Here is a 16919-nt window from a genome sequence, read left to right as displayed (position 1 = left end):
TCAGCCAGTCTTCTCTCACCAACTCACTTTACTTTGGAGTCAGCCAGTCTTCCCTCACCAACTCACTTTACTTTGGAGTCAGCCAGTCTTCTCTCACCAACTCTCTTTACTTTGGAGTCAGCCAGTCTTCTCTCACCAACTCTCTTTACTTTGGAGTCAGCCAGTCTTCTCTCACCAACTCTCTTTACTTTGGAGTCAGCCAGTCTTCCCTCACCAACTCTCTTTACTTTGGAGTCACCAGTCTTCCCTCACCAACTCACTTTACTTTGGAGTCACCAGTCTTCCCTCACCAACTCACTTTACTTTGGAGTCAGCCAGTCTTCTCTCACCAACTCTCTTTACTTTGGAGTCAGCCAGTCTTCTCTCACCAACTCTCTTTACTTTGGAGTCAGCCAGTCTTCCCTCACCAACTCTCTTTACTTTGGAGTCACCAGTCTTCCCTCACCAACTCACTTTACTTTGGAGTCAGCCAGTCTTCTCTCACCAACTCTCTTTACTTTGGAGTCACCAGTCTTCTCTCACCAACTCACTTTACTTTGGAGTCAGCCAGTCTTCTCTCACCAACTCACTTTACTTTGGAGTCACCAGTCTTCCCTCACCAACTCTCTTTACTTTGGAGTCACCAGTCTTCTCTCACCAACTCTCTTTACTTTGGAGTCAGCCAGTCTTCTCTCACCAACTCACTTTACTTTGGAGTCACCAGTCTTCCCTCACCAACTCACTTTACTTTGGAGTCACCAGTCTTCTCTCACCAACTCACTTTACTTTGGAGTCACCAGTCTTCTCTCACCAACTCACTTGATTGTGGAGTCACCAGTCTTCCCTCACCAACTCTCTTTACTTTGGAGTCAGCCAGTCTTCTCTCACCAACTCACTTTACTTTGGAGTCACCAGTCTTCCCTCGCCAACTCACTTTATTGTGGAGTCACCAGTCTTCCCTCACCAACTCTCTTTACTTTGGAGTCACCAGTCTTCTCTCACCAACTCACTTTACTTTGGAGTCAGCCAGTCTTCCCTCACCAACTCTCTTTACATTGGAGTCACCAGTCTTCTCTCACCAACTCACTTTACTTTGGAGTCACCAGTCTTCCCTCACCAACTCTCTTTACTTTGGAGTCACCAGTCTTCCCTCACCAACTCACTTTACTTTGGAGTCAGCCAGTCTTCCCTCACCAACTCACTTTACTTTGGAGTCACCAGTCTTCTCTCACCAACTCACTTTACTTTGGAGTCACCAGTCTTCTCTCACCAACTCACTTTACTTTGGAGTCAGCCAGTCTTCTCTCACCAACTCACTTTACTTTGGAGTCACCAGTCTTCTCTCACCAACTCTCTTTACTTTGGAGTCACCAGTCTTCTCTCACCAACTCACTTTACTTTGGAGTCACCAGTCTTCTCTCACCAACTCACTTTACTTTGGAGTCACCAGTCTTCTCTCACCAACTCACTTTACTTTGGAGTCAGCCAGTCTTCCCTCACCAACTCACTTTACTTTGGAGTCACCAGTCTTCTCTCACCAACTCTCTTTACTTTGGAGTCACCAGTCTTCTCTCACCAACTCACTTTACTTTGGAGTCACCAGTCTTCCCTCACCAACTCACTTTACTTTGGAGTCACCAGTCTTCCCTCACCAACTCACTTTACTTTGGAGTCACCAGTCTTCTCTCACCAACTCTCTTTACTTTGGAGTCAGGCAGTCTTCTCTCACCAACTCTCTTTACTTTGGAGTCAGCCAGTCTTCCCTGACCAACTCACTTTACTTTGGAGTCAGCCAGTCTTCTCTCACCAACTCTCTTTACTTTGGAGTCAGCCAGTCTTCTCTCACCAACTCTCTTTACTTTGGAGTCAGCCAGTCTTCTCTCACCAACTCACTTTACTTTGGAGTCAGCCAGTCTTCTCTCACCAACTCACTTTACTTTGGAGTCACCAGTCTTCTCTCACCAACTCACTTTACTTTGGAGTCAGCCAGTCTTCTCTCACCAACTCACTTTACTTTGGAGTCACCAGTCTTCCCTCACCAACTCACTTTACTTTGGAGTCACCAGTCTTCCCTCACCAACTCACTTTACTTTGGAGTCACCAGTCTTCCCTCACCAACTCACTTTACTTTGGAGTCAGCCAGTCTTCCCTCACCAACTCACTTTACATTGGAGTCACCAGTCTTCTCTCACCAACTCACTTTACTTTGGAGTCAGCCAGTCTTCCCTCACCAACTCACTTTACTTTGGAGTCAGCCAGTCTTCTCTCACCAACTCTCTTTACTTTGGAGTCAGCCAGTCTTCCCTCACCAACTCACTTTACTTTGGAGTCAGCCAGTCTTCCCTCACCAACTCACTTTACTTTGGAGTCACCAGTCTTCTCTCACCAACTCAATTTACTTTGGAGTCAGCCAGTCTTCCCTCACCAACTCACTTTACTTTGGAGTCACCAGTCTTCCCTCACCAACTCTCTTTACTTTGGAGTCACCAGTCTTCTCTCACCAACTCTCTTTACTTTGGAGTCACCAGTCTTCTCTCACCAACTCACTTTACTTTGGAGTCACCAGTCTTCCCTCACCAACTCAATTTACTTTGGAGTCAGCCAGTCTTCCCTCACCAACTCACTTTACTTTGGAGTCAGCCAGTCTTCTCTCACCAACTCTCTTTACTTTGGAGTCACCAGTCTTCCCTCACCAACTCTCTTTACTTTGGAGTCAGCCAGTCTTCCCTCACCAACTCACTTTACTTTGGAGTCAGCCAGTCTTCTCTCACCAACTCTCTTTACTTTGGAGTCAGCCAGTCTTCCCTCACCAACTCTCTTTACTTTGGAGTCACCAGTCTTCCCTCACCAACTCACTTTACTTTGGAGTCACCAGTCTTCCCTCACCAACTCACTTTATTGTGGAGTCACCAGTCTTCCCTCACCAACTCCCTTTACTTTGGAGTCACCAGTCTTCCCTCACCAACTCACTTTACTTTGGAGTCACCAGTCTTCTCTCACCAACTCTCTTTACTTTGGAGTCACCAGTCTTCTCTCACCAACTCTCTTTACTTTGGAGTCACCAGTCTTCTCTCACCAACTCATTTTACTTTGGAGTCAGCCAGTCTTCCCTCACCAACTCACTTTACTTTGGAGCCACCAGTCTTCCCTCACCAACTCACTTTACTTTGGAGTCAGCCAGTCTTCCCTCACCAACTCACTTTACTTTGGAGTCACCAGTCTTCCCTCACCAACTCACTTTACTTTGGAGTCACCAGTCTTCTCTCACCAACTCTCTTTACTTTGGAGTCACCAGTCTTCTCTCACCAACTCACTTTACTTTGGAGTCACCAGTCTTCCCTCACCAACTCACTTTACTTTGGAGTCACCAGTCTTCCCTCACCAACTCACTTTACTTTGGAGTCAGCCAGTCTTCCCTCACCAACTCACTTTACTTTGGAGTCACCAGTCTTCTCTCACCAACTCTCTTTACTTTGGAGTCACCAGTCTTCTCTCACCAACTCACTTTACTTTGGAGTCACCAGTCTTCCCTCACCAACTCACTTTACTTTGGAGTCACCAGTCTTCCCTCACCAACTCACTTTACTTTGGAGTCACCAGTCTTCCCTCACCAACTCACTTTACTTTGGAGTCACCAGTCTTCCCTCACCAACTCACTTTACTTTGGAGTCACCAGTCTTCCCTCACCAACTCTCTTTACTTTGGAGTCACCAGTCTTCTCTCACCAACTCTCTTTACTTTGGAGTCAGGCAGTCTTCTCTCACCAACTCTCTTTACTTTGGAGTCAGCCAGTCTTCCCTGACCAACTCACTTTACTTTGGAGTCAGCCAGTCTTCTCTCACCAACTCTCTTTACTTTGGAGTCAGCCAGTCGTCTTCCCTCACCAACTCACTTTACTTTGGAGTCACCAGTCTTCCCTCACCAACTCACTTTACTTTGGAGTCAGCCAGTCTTCCCTCACCAACTCACTTTACTTTGGAGTCACCAGTCTTCTCTCACCAACTCTCTTTACTTTGGAGTCACCAGTCTTCTCTCACCAACTCACTTTACTTTGGAGTCACCAGTCTTCCCTCACCAACTCACTTTACTTTGGAGTCACCAGTCTTCTCTCACCAACTCTCTTTACTTTGGAGTCAGCCAGTCTTCCCTCACCAACTCACTTTACTTTGGAGTCACCAGTCTTCCCTCACCAACTCACTTTACTTTGGAGTCACCAGTCTTCCCTCACCAACTCACTTTACTTTGGAGTCACCAGTCTTCCCTCACCAACTCTCTTTACTTTGGAGTCAGCCAGTCTTCTCTCACCAACTCTCTTTACTTTGGAGTCAGCCAGTCTTCTCTCACCAACTCTCTTTACTTTGGAGTCAGCCAGTCTTCTCTCACCAACTCTCTTTACTTTGGAGTCAGCCAGTCTTCCCTCACCAACTCACTTTACTTTGGAGTCACCAGTCTTCTCTCACCAACTCACTTTACTTTGGAGTCACCAGTCTTCCCTCACCAACTCACTTTACTTTGGAGTCACCAGTCTTCCCTCACCAACTCACTTTACTTTGGAGTCACCAGTCTTCTCTCACCAACTCTCTTTACTTTGGAGTCACCAGTCTTCCCTCACCAACTCACTTTACTTTGGAGTCACCAGTCTTCTCTCACCAACTCACTTTACTTTGGAGTCACCAGTCTTCCCTCACCAACTCACTTTACTTTGGAGTCACCAGTCTTCTCTCACCAACTCACTTTACTTTGGAGTCAGCCAGTCTTCTCTCACCAACTCACTTTACTTTGGAGTCACCAGTCTTCCCTCACCAACTCTCTTTACTTTGGAGTCAGCCAGTCTTCCCTCACCAACTCACTTTACTTTGGAGTCAGCCAGTCTTCTCTCACCAACTCTCTTTACTTTGGAGTCACCAGTCTTCTCTCACCAACTCACTTTACTTTGGAGTCAGCCAGTCTTCTCTCACCAACTCACTTTACTTTGGAGTCACCAGTCTTCTCTCACCAACTCACTTTACTTTGGAGTCAGCCAGTCTTCTCTCACCAACTCACTTTACTTTGGAGTCACCAGTCTTCCCTCACCAACTCACTTTACTTTGGAGTCACCAGTCTTCCCTCACCAACTCACTTTACTTTGGAGTCACCAGTCTTCCCTCACCAACTCACTTTACTTTGGAGTCAGCCAGTCTTCCCTCACCAACTCACTTTACTTTGGAGTCACCAGTCTTCTCTCACCAACTCACTTTACTTTGGAGTCAGCCAGTCTTCCCTCACCAACTCACTTTACTTTGGAGTCAGCCAGTCTTCTCTCACCAACTCTCTTTACTTTGGAGTCAGCCAGTCTTCCCTCACCAACTCACTTTACTTTGGAGTCAGCCAGTCTTCCCTCACCAACTCACTTTACTTTGGAGTCACCAGTCTTCTCTCACCAACTCAATTTACTTTGGAGTCAGCCAGTCTTCCCTCACCAACTCACTTTACTTTGGAGTCACCAGTCTTCCCTCACCAACTCTCTTTACTTTGGAGTCACCAGTCTTCTCTCACCAACTCTCTTTACTTTGGAGTCACCAGTCTTCTCTCACCAACTCACTTTACTTTGGAGTCACCAGTCTTCCCTCACCAACTCAATTTACTTTGGAGTCAGCCAGTCTTCCCTCACCAACTCACTTTACTTTGGAGTCAGCCAGTCTTCTCTCACCAACTCTCTTTACTTTGGAGTCAGCCAGTCTTCTCTCACCAACTCTCTTTACTTTGGAGTCAGCCAGTCTTCCCTCACCAACTCTCTTTACTTTGGAGTCACCAGTCTTCCCTCACCAACTCACTTTACTTTGGAGTCACCAGTCTTCCCTCACCAACTCACTTTATTGTGGAGTCACCAGTCTTCCCTCACCAACTCCCTTTACTTTGGAGTCACCAGTCTTCCCTCACCAACTCACTTTACTTTGGAGTCACCAGTCTTCTCTCACCAACTCTCTTTACTTTGGAGTCACCAGTCTTCTCTCACCAACTCTCTTTACTTTGGAGTCACCAGTCTTCTCTCACCAACTCACTTTACTTTGGAGTCAGCCAGTCTTCCCTCACCAACTCACTTTACTTTGGAGTCACCAGTCTTCCCTCACCAACTCACTTTACTTTGGAGTCAGCCAGTCTTCCCTCACCAACTCACTTTACTTTGGAGTCACCAGTCTTCCCTCACCAACTCACTTTACTTTGGAGTCACCAGTCTTCTCTCACCAACTCTCTTTACTTTGGAGTCACCAGTCTTCTCTCACCAACTCACTTTACTTTGGAGTCACCAGTCTTCCCTCACCAACTCACTTTACTTTGGAGTCACCAGTCTTCCCTCACCAACTCACTTTACTTTGGAGTCAGCCAGTCTTCCCTCACCAACTCACTTTACTTTGGAGTCACCAGTCTTCTCTCACCAACTCTCTTTACTTTGGAGTCACCAGTCTTCTCTCACCAACTCACTTTACTTTGGAGTCACCAGTCTTCCCTCACCAACTCACTTTACTTTGGAGTCACCAGTCTTCCCTCACCAACTCACTTTACTTTGGAGTCACCAGTCTTCCCTCACCAACTCACTTTACTTTGGAGTCACCAGTCTTCCCTCACCAACTCACTTTACTTTGGAGTCACCAGTCTTCCCTCACCAACTCACTTTACTTTGGAGTCACCAGTCTTCTCTCACCAACTCTCTTTACTTTGGAGTCAGCCAGTCTTCTCTCACCAACTCTCTTTACTTTGGAGTCAGCCAGTCTTCTCTCACCAACTCTCTTTACTTTGGAGTCAGCCAGTCTTCCCTCACCAACTCACTTTACTTTGGAGTCACCAGTCTTCTCTCACCAACTCACTTTACTTTGGAGTCACCAGTCTTCTCTCACCAACTCTCTTTACTTTGGAGTCACCAGTCTTCTCTCACCAACTCACTTTACTTTGGAGTCAGCCAGTCTTCTCTCACCAACTCACTTTACTTTGGAGTCACCAGTCTTCCCTCACCAACTCTCTTTACTTTGGAGTCAGCCAGTCTTCCCTCACCAACTCACTTTACTTTGGAGTCAGCCAGTCTTCCCTCACCAACTCACTTTACTTTGGAGTCACCAGTCTTCTCTCACCAACTCACTTTACTTTGGAGTCACCAGTCTTCCCTCACCAACTCACTTTACTTTGGAGTCACCAGTCTTCTCTCACCAACTCTCTTTACTTTGGAGTCACCAGTCTTCCCTCACCAACTCACTTTACTTTGGAGTCACCAGTCTTCCCTCACCAACTCTCTTTACTTTGGAGTCAGCCAGTCTTCCCTCACCAACTCACTTTACTTTGGAGTCAGCCAGTCTTCCCTCACCAACTCTCTTTACTTTGGAGTCAGCCAGTCTTCCCTCACCAACTCACTTTACTTTGGAGTCACCAGTCTTCTCTCACCAACTCTCTTTACTTTGGAGTCACCAGTCTTCTCTCACCAACTCTCTTTACTTTGGAGTCAGCCAGTCTTCTCTCACCAACTCTCTTTACTTTGGAGTCACCAGTCTTCCCTCACCAACTCACTTTACTTTGGAGTCAGCCAGTCTTCCCTCACCAACTCACTTTACTTTGGAGTCACCAGTCTTCTCTCACCAACTCACTTTACTTTGGAGTCACCAGTCTTCCCTCACCAACTCACTTTACTTTGGAGTCACCAGTCTTCTCTCACCAACTCTCTTTACTTTGGAGTCACCAGTCTTCCCTCACCAACTCACTTTACTTTGGAGTCACCAGTCTTCCCTCACCAACTCTCTTTACTTTGGAGTCAGCCAGTCTTCCCTCACCAACTCACTTTACTTTGGAGTCAGCCAGTCTTCTCTCACCAACTCTCTTTACTTTGGAGTCACCAGTCTTCTCTCACCAACTCACTTTACTTTGGAGTCACCAGTCTTCTCTCACCAACTCACTTTACTTTGGAGTCAGCCAGTCTTCTCTCACCAACTCACTTTACTTTGGAGTCAGCCAGTCTTCCCTCACCAACTCACTTTACTTTGGAGTCACCAGTCTTCCCTCACCAACTCTCTTTACTTTGGAGTCACCAGTCTTCCCTCACCAACTCTCTTTACTTTGGAGTCAGCCAGTCTTCTCTCACCAACTCACTTTACTTTGGAGTCACCAGTCTTCCCTCACCAACTCACTTTACTTTGGAGTCACCAGTCTTCCCTCACCAACTCTCTTTACTTTGGAGTCACCAGTCTTCTCTCACCAACTCTCTTTACTTTGGAGTCACCAGTCTTCCCTCACCAACTCTCTTTACTTTGGAGTCACCAGTCTTCCCTCACCAACTCTCTTTACTTTGGAGTCACCAGTCTTCTCTCACCAACTCACTTTACTTTGGAGTCACCAGTCTTCCCTCACCAACTCACTTTACTTTGGAGTCACCAGTCTTCCCTCACCAACTCACTTTACTTTGGAGTCACCAGTCTTCCCTCACCAACTCACTTTACTTTGGAGTCACCAGTCTTCCCTCACCAACTCACTTTACTTTGGAGTCAGCCAGTCTTCTCTCACCAACTCTCTTTACTTTGGAGTCACCAGTCTTCTCTCACCAACTCACTTTACTTTGGAGTCACCAGTCTTCTCTCACCAACTCTCTTTACTTTGGAGTCACCAGTCTTCTCTCACCAACTCACTTTACTTTGGAGTCAGCCAGTCTTCTCTCACCAACTCACTTTACTTTGGAGTCACCAGTCTTCTCTCACCAACTCACTTTACTTTGGAGTCACCAGTCTTCCCTCACCAACTCACTTTACTTTGGAGTCAGCCAGTCTTCCCTCACCAACTCACTTTACTTTGGAGACACCAGTCTTCTCTCACCAACTCACTTTACTTTGGAGTCACCAGTCTTCCCTCACCAACTCACTTTACTTTGGAGTCACCAGTCTTCTCTCACCAACTCTCTTTACTTTGGAGTCACCAGTCTTCCCTCACCAACTCACTTTACTTTGGAGTCACCAGTCTTCCCTCACCAACTCTCTTTACTTTGGAGTCAGCCAGTCTTCCCTCACCAACTCACTTTACTTTGGAGTCAGCCAGTCTTCTCTCACCAACTCTCTTTACTTTGGAGTCACCAGTCTTCTCTCACCAACTCACTTTACTTTGGAGTCACCAGTCTTCTCTCACCAACTCACTTTACTTTGGAGTCAGCCAGTCTTCCCTCACCAACTCACTTTACTTTGGAGTCACCAGTCTTCTCTCACCAACTCACTTTACTTTGGAGTCACCAGTCTTCCCTCACCAACTCACTTTACTTTGGAGTCACCAGTCTTCTCTCACCAACTCTCTTTACTTTGGAGTCACCAGTCTTCTCTCACCAACTCACTTTACTTTGGAGTCAGCCAGTCTTCTCTCACCAACTCACTTTACTTTGGAGTCACCAGTCTTCCCTCACCAACTCTCTTTACTTTGGAGTCAGCCAGTCTTCCCTCACCAACTCACTTTACTTTGGAGTCAGCCAGTCTTCTCTCACCAACTCTCTTTACTTTGGAGTCACCAGTCTTCTCTCACCAACTCACTTTACTTTGGAGTCAGCCAGTCTTCTCTCACCAACTCACTTTACTTTGGAGTCACCAGTCTTCTCTCACCAACTCACTTTACTTTGGAGTCAGCCAGTCTTCTCTCACCAACTCACTTTACTTTGGAGTCAGCCAGTCTTCCCTCACCAACTCACTTTACTTTGGAGTCACCAGTCTTCCCTCACCAACTCTCTTTACTTTGGAGTCACCAGTCTTCCCTCACCAACTCTCTTTACTTTGGAGTCAGCCAGTCTTCTCTCACCAACTCACTTTACTTTGGAGTCACCAGTCTTCCCTCACCAACTCACTTTACTTTGGAGTCACCAGTCTTCCCTCACCAACTCTCTTTACTTTGGAGTCACCAGTCTTCCCTCACCAACTCACTTTACTTTGGAGTCACCAGTCTTCCCTCACCAACTCACTTTACTTTGGAGTTACCAGTCTTCTCTCACCAACTCTCTTTACTTTGGAGTCACCAGTCTTCCCTCACCAACTCACTTTACTTTGGAGTCACCAGTCTTCTCTCACCAACTCACTTTACTTTGGAGTCACCAGTCTTCCCTCACCAACTCACTTTACTTTGGAGTCACCAGTCTTCTCTCACCAACTCTCTTTACTTTGGAGTCACCAGTCTTCTCTCACCAACTCACTTTACTTTGGAGTCAGCCAGTCTTCTCTCACCAACTCACTTTACTTTGGAGTCACCAGTCTTCCCTCACCAACTCTCTTTACTTTGGAGTCAGCCAGTCTTCCCTCACCAACTCACTTTACTTTGGAGTCAGCCAGTCTTCTCTCACCAACTCTCTTTACTTTGGAGTCACCAGTCTTCTCTCACCAACTCACTTTACTTTGGAGTCAGCCAGTCTTCTCTCACCAACTCACTTTACTTTGGAGTCACCAGTCTTCTCTCACCAACTCTCTTTACTTTGGAGTCAGCCAGTCTTCTCTCACCAACTCTCTTTACTTTGGAGTCAGCCAGTCTTCCCTCACCAACTCTCTTTACTTTGGAGTCACCAGTCTTCCCTCACCAACTCACTTTACTTTGGAGTCAGCCAGTCTTCCCTCACCAACTCACTTTATTGTGGAGTCACCAGTCTTCCCTCACCAACTCACTTTACTTTGGAGTCACCAGTCTTCCCTCACCAACTCACTTGACTTTGGAGTCACCAGTCTTCTCTCACCAACTCTCTTTACTTTGGAGTCACCAGTCTTCTCTCACCAACTCACTTTACTTTGGAGTCACCAGTCTTCTCTCACCAACTCACTTTACTTTGGAGTCACCAGTCTTCCCTCACCAACTCACTTTACTTTGGAGTCACCAGTCTTCCCTCACCAACTCACTTTACTTTGGAGTCAGCCAGTCTTTCCTCACCAACTCACTTTACTTTGGAGTCACCAGTCTTCCCTCACCAACTCACTTTACTTTGGAGTCAGCCAGTCTTCCCTCACCAACTCACTTTACTTTGGAGTCACCAGTCTTCCCTCACCAACTCACTTTACTTTGGAGTCACCAGTCTTCTCTCACCAACTCTCTTTACTTTGGAGTCACCAGTCTTCTCTCACCAACTCACTTTACTTTGGAGTCACCAGTCTTCCCTCACCAACTCACTTTACTTTGGAGTCACCAGTCTTCTCTCACCAACTCTCTTTACTTTGGAGTCACCAGTCTTCCCTCACCAACTCACTTTACTTTGGAGTCACCAGTCTTCCCTCACCAACTCTCTTTACTTTGGAGTCAGCCAGTCTTCCCTCACCAACTCTCTTTACTTTGGAGTCACCAGTCTTCCCTCACCAACTCTCTTTACTTTGGAGTCACCAGTCTTCCCTCACCAACTCTCTTTACTTTGGAGTCAGCCAGTCTTCCCTCACCAACTCACTTTACTTTGGAGTCACCAGTCTTCTCTCACCAACTCTCTTTACTTTGGAGTCACCAGTCTTCTCTCACCAACTCACTTTACTTTGGAGTCACCAGTCTTCCCTCACCAACTCACTTTACTTTGGAGTCACCAGTCTTCCCTCACCAACTCACTTTACTTTGGAGTCACCAGTCTTCCCTCACCAACTCACTTTACTTTGGAGTCACCAGTCTTCCCTCACCAACTCACTTTACTTTGGAGTCACCAGTCTTCCCTCACCAACTCACTTTACTTTGGAGTCACCAGTCTTCTCTCACCAACTCTCTTTACTTTGGAGTCAGCCAGTCTTCTCTCACCAACTCTCTTTACTTTGGAGTCAGCCAGTCTTCTCTCACCAACTCTCTTTACTTTGGAGTCAGCCAGTCTTCCCTCACCAACTCACTTTACTTTGGAGTCACCAGTCTTCTCTCACCAACTCACTTTACTTTGGAGTCACCAGTCTTCTCTCACCAACTCTCTTTACTTTGGAGTCACCAGTCTTCTCTCACCAACTCACTTTACTTTGGAGTCAGCCAGTCTTCTCTCACCAACTCACTTTACTTTGGAGTCACCAGTCTTCCCTCACCAACTCTCTTTACTTTGGAGTCAGCCAGTCTTCCCTCACCAACTCACTTTACTTTGGAGTCAGCCAGTCTTCCCTCACCAACTCACTTTACTTTGGAGTCACCAGTCTTCTCTCACCAACTCACTTTACTTTGGAGTCACCAGTCTTCCCTCACCAACTCACTTTACTTTGGAGTCACCAGTCTTCTCTCACCAACTCTCTTTACTTTGGAGTCACCAGTCTTCCCTCACCAACTCACTTTACTTTGGAGTCACCAGTCTTCCCTCACCAACTCTCTTTACTTTGGAGTCAGCCAGTCTTCCCTCACCAACTCACTTTACTTTGGAGTCAGCCAGTCTTCTCTCACCAACTCTCTTTACTTTGGAGTCACCAGTCTTCCCTCACCAACTCACTTTACTTTGGAGTCAGCCAGTCTTCCCTCACCAACTCACTTTACTTTGGAGTCACCAGTCTTCTCTCACCAACTCACTTTACTTTGGAGTCACCAGTCTTCCCTCACCAACTCACTTTACTTTGGAGTCACCAGTCTTCTCTCACCAACTCTCTTTACTTTGGAGTCACCAGTCTTCCCTCACCAACTCACTTTACTTTGGAGTCACCAGTCTTCCCTCACCAACTCTCTTTACTTTGGAGTCAGCCAGTCTTCCCTCACCAACTCACTTTACTTTGGAGTCAGCCAGTCTTCTCTCACCAACTCTCTTTACTTTGGAGTCACCAGTCTTCTCTCACCAACTCACTTTACTTTGGAGTCACCAGTCTTCTCTCACCAACTCACTTTACTTTGGAGTCAGCCAGTCTTCTCTCACCAACTCACTTTACTTTGGAGTCAGCCAGTCTTCCCTCACCAACTCACTTTACTTTGGAGTCACCAGTCTTCCCTCACCAACTCTCTTTACTTTGGAGTCACCAGTCTTCCCTCACCAACTCTCTTTACTTTGGAGTCAGCCAGTCTTCTCTCACCAACTCACTTTACTTTGGAGTCACCAGTCTTCCCTCACCAACTCACTTTACTTTGGAGTCACCAGTCTTCCCTCACCAACTCTCTTTACTTTGGAGTCACCAGTCTTCTCTCACCAACTCTCTTTACTTTGGAGTCACCAGTCTTCCCTCACCAACTCTCTTTACTTTGGAGTCACCAGTCTTCCCTCACCAACTCTCTTTACTTTGGAGTCACCAGTCTTCTCTCACCAACTCACTTTACTTTGGAGTCACCAGTCTTCCCTCACCAACTCACTTTACTTTGGAGTCACCAGTCTTCCCTCACCAACTCACTTTACTTTGGAGTCACCAGTCTTCCCTCACCAACTCACTTTACTTTGGAGTCACCAGTCTTCCCTCACCAACTCACTTTACTTTGGAGTCACCAGTCTTCCCTCACCAACTCTCTTTACTTTGGAGTCACCAGTCTTCTCTCACCAACTCACTTTAATTTGGAGTCAGCCAGTCTTCTCTCACCAACTCACTTTACTTTGGAGTCACCAGTCTTCCCTCACCAACTCTCTTTACTTTGGAGTCAGCCAGTCTTCCCTCACCAACTCACTTTACTTTGGAGTCAGCCAGTCTTCTCTCACCAACTCTCTTTACTTTGGAGTCACCAGTCTTCTCTCACCAACTCACTTTAGTTTGGAGTCAGCCAGTCTTCTCTCACCAACTCACTTTACTTTGGAGTCACCAGTCTTCTCTCACCAACTCACTTTACTTTGGAGTCAGCCAGTCTTCTCTCACCAACTCACTTTACTTTGGAGTCAGCCAGTCTTCCCTCACCAACTCACTTTACTTTGGAGTCACCAGTCTTCCCTCACCAACTCTCTTTACTTTGGAGTCACCAGTCTTCCCTCACCAACTCTCTTTACTTTGGAGTCAGCCAGTCTTCTCTCACCAACTCACTTTACTTTGGAGTCACCAGTCTTCCCTCACCAACTCACTTTACTTTGGAGTCACCAGTCTTCCCTCACCAACTCTCTTTACTTTGGAGTCACCAGTCTTCCCTCACCAACTCACTTTACTTTGGAGTCACCAGTCTTCCCTCACCAACTCACTTTACTTTGGAGTCACCAGTCTTCTCTCACCAACTCTCTTTACTTTGGAGTCACCAGTCTTCCCTCACCAACTCACTTTACTTTGGAGTCACCAGTCTTCTCTCACCAACTCACTTTACTTTGGAGTCACCAGTCTTCCCTCACCAACTCACTTTACTTTGGAGTCACCAGTCTTCTCTCACCAACTCTCTTTACTTTGGAGTCACCAGTCTTCTCTCACCAACTCACTTTACTTTGGAGTCACCAGTCTTCCCTCACCAACTCTCTTTACTTTGGAGTCAGCCAGTCTTCCCTCACCAACTCACTTTACTTTGGAGTCAGCCAGTCTTCTCTCACCAACTCTCTTTACTTTGGAGTCACCAGTCTTCTCTCACCAACTCACTTTACTTTGGAGTCAGCCAGTCTTCTCTCACCAACTCACTTTACTTTGGAGTCACCAGTCTTCTCTCACCAACTCACTTTACTTTGGAGTCAGCCAGTCTTCTCTCACCAACTCACTTTACTTTGGAGTCACCAGTCTTCCCTCACCAACTCACTTTACTTTGGAGTCACCAGTCTTCCCTCACCAACTCACTTTACTTTGGAGTCACCAGTCTTCCCTCACCAACTCACTTTACTTTGGAGTCAGCCAGTCTTCCCTCACCAACTCACTTTACTTTGGAGTCACCAGTCTTCTCTCACCAACTCACTTTACTTTGGAGTCAGCCACTCTTCCCTCACCAACTCACTTTACTTTGGAGTCAGCCAGTCTTCTCTCACCAACTCTCTTTACTTTGGAGTCAGCCAGTCTTCTCTCACCAACTCTCTTTACTTTGGAGTCAGCCAGTCTTCCCTCACCAACTCTCTTTACTTTGGAGTCACCAGTCTTCCCTCACCAACTCACTTTACTTTGGAGTCAGCCAGTCTTCCCTCACCAACTCACTTTATTGTGGAGTCACCAGTATTCCCTCACCAACTCACTTTACTTTGGAGTCACCAGTCTTCCCTCACCAACTCACTTGACTTTGGAGTCACCAGTCTTCTCTCACCAACTCTCTTTACTTTGGAGTCACCAGTCTTCTCTCACCAACTCACTTTACTTTGGAGTCACCAGTCTTCTCTCACCAACTCACTTTACTTTGGAGTCACCAGTCTTCCCTCACCAACTCACTTTACTTTGGAGTCACCAGTCTTCCCTCACCAACTCACTTTACTTTGGAGTCAGCCAGTCTTTCCTCACCAACTCACTTTACTTTGGAGTCACCAGTCTTCCCTCACCAACTCACTTTACTTTGGAGTCAGCCAGTCTTCCCTCACCAACTCACTTTACTTTGGAGTCACCAGTCTTCCCTCACCAACTCACTTTACTTTGGAGTCACCAGTCTTCTCTCACCAACTCTCTTTACTTTGGAGTCACCAGTCTTCTCTCACCAACTCACTTTACTTTGGAGTCACCAGTCTTCCCTCACCAACTCACTTTACTTTGGAGTCACCAGTCTTCTCTCACCAACTCTCTTTACTTTGGAGTCACCAGTCTTCCCTCACCAACTCACTTTACTTTGGAGTCACCAGTCTTCTCTCACCAACTCTCTTTACTTTGGAGTCACCAGTCTTCCCTCACCAACTCTCTTTACTTTGGAGTCAGCCAGTCTTCCCTCACCAACTCACTTTACTTTGGAGTCACCAGTCTTCTCTCACCAACTCTCTTTACTTTGGAGTCACCAGTCTTCTCTCACCAACTCACTTTACTTTGGAGTCACCAGTCTTCCCTCACCAACTCACTTTACTTTGGAGTCACCAGTCTTCCCTCACCAACTCACTTTACTTTGGAGTCACCAGTCTTCCCTCACCAACTCACTTTACTTTGGAGTCACCAGTCTTCCCTCACCAACTCACTTTACTTTGGAGTCACCAGTCTTCCCTCACCAACTCACTTTACTTTGGAGTCACCAGTCTTCTCTCACCAACTCTCTTTACTTTGGAGTCAGCCAGTCTTCTCTCACCAACTCTCTTTACTTTGGAGTCAGCCAGTCTTCTCTCACCAACTCTCTTTACTTTGGAGTCAGCCAGTCTTCCCTCACCAACTCACTTTACTTTGGAGTCACCAGTCTTCTCTCACCAACTCACTTTACTTTGGAGTCACCAGTCTTCTCTCACCAACTCTCTTTACTTTGGAGTCACCAGTCTTCTCTCACCAACTCACTTTACTTTGGAGACAGCCAGTCTTCTCTCACCAACTCACTTTACTTTGGAGTCACCAGTCTTCCCTCACCAACTCTCTTTACTTTGGAGTCAGCCAGTCTTCCCTCACCAACTCACTTTACTTTGGAGTCAGCCAGTCTTCCCTCACCAACTCACTTTACTTTGGAGTCACCAGTCTTCTCTCACCAACTCACTTTACTTTGGAGTCACCAGTCTTCCCTCACCAACTCACTTTACTTTGGAGTCACCAGTCTTCTCTCACCAACTCTCTTTACTTTGGAGTCACCAGTCTTCCCTCACCAACTCACTTTACTTTGGAGTCACCAGTCTTCCCTCACCAACTCTCTTTACTTTGGAGTCAGCCAGTCTTCCCTCACCAACTCACTTTACTTTGGAGTCAGCCAGTCTTCTCTCACCAACTCTCTTTACTTTGGAGTCACCAGTCTTCCCTCACCAACTCACTTTACTTTGGAGTCAGCCAGTCTTCCCTCACCAACTCACTTTACTTTGGAGTCACCAGTCTTCTCTCACCAACTCACTTTACTTTGGAGTCACCAGTCTTCCCTCACCAACTCACTTTACTTTGGAGTCACCAGTCTTCTCTCACCAACTCTCTTTACTTTGGAGTCACCAGTCTTCCCTCACCAACTCACTTTACTTTGGAGTCACCAGTCTTCCCTCACCAACTCTCTTTACTTTGGAGTCAGCCAGT

Source organism: Blennius ocellaris, assembly GCF_963422515.1.
Source record: "Blennius ocellaris genome assembly, chromosome: 21".
Taxonomy (NCBI): Eukaryota; Metazoa; Chordata; class Actinopteri; order Blenniiformes; family Blenniidae; genus Blennius; species Blennius ocellaris.
This window is presented reverse-complemented; position numbering follows the sequence as displayed.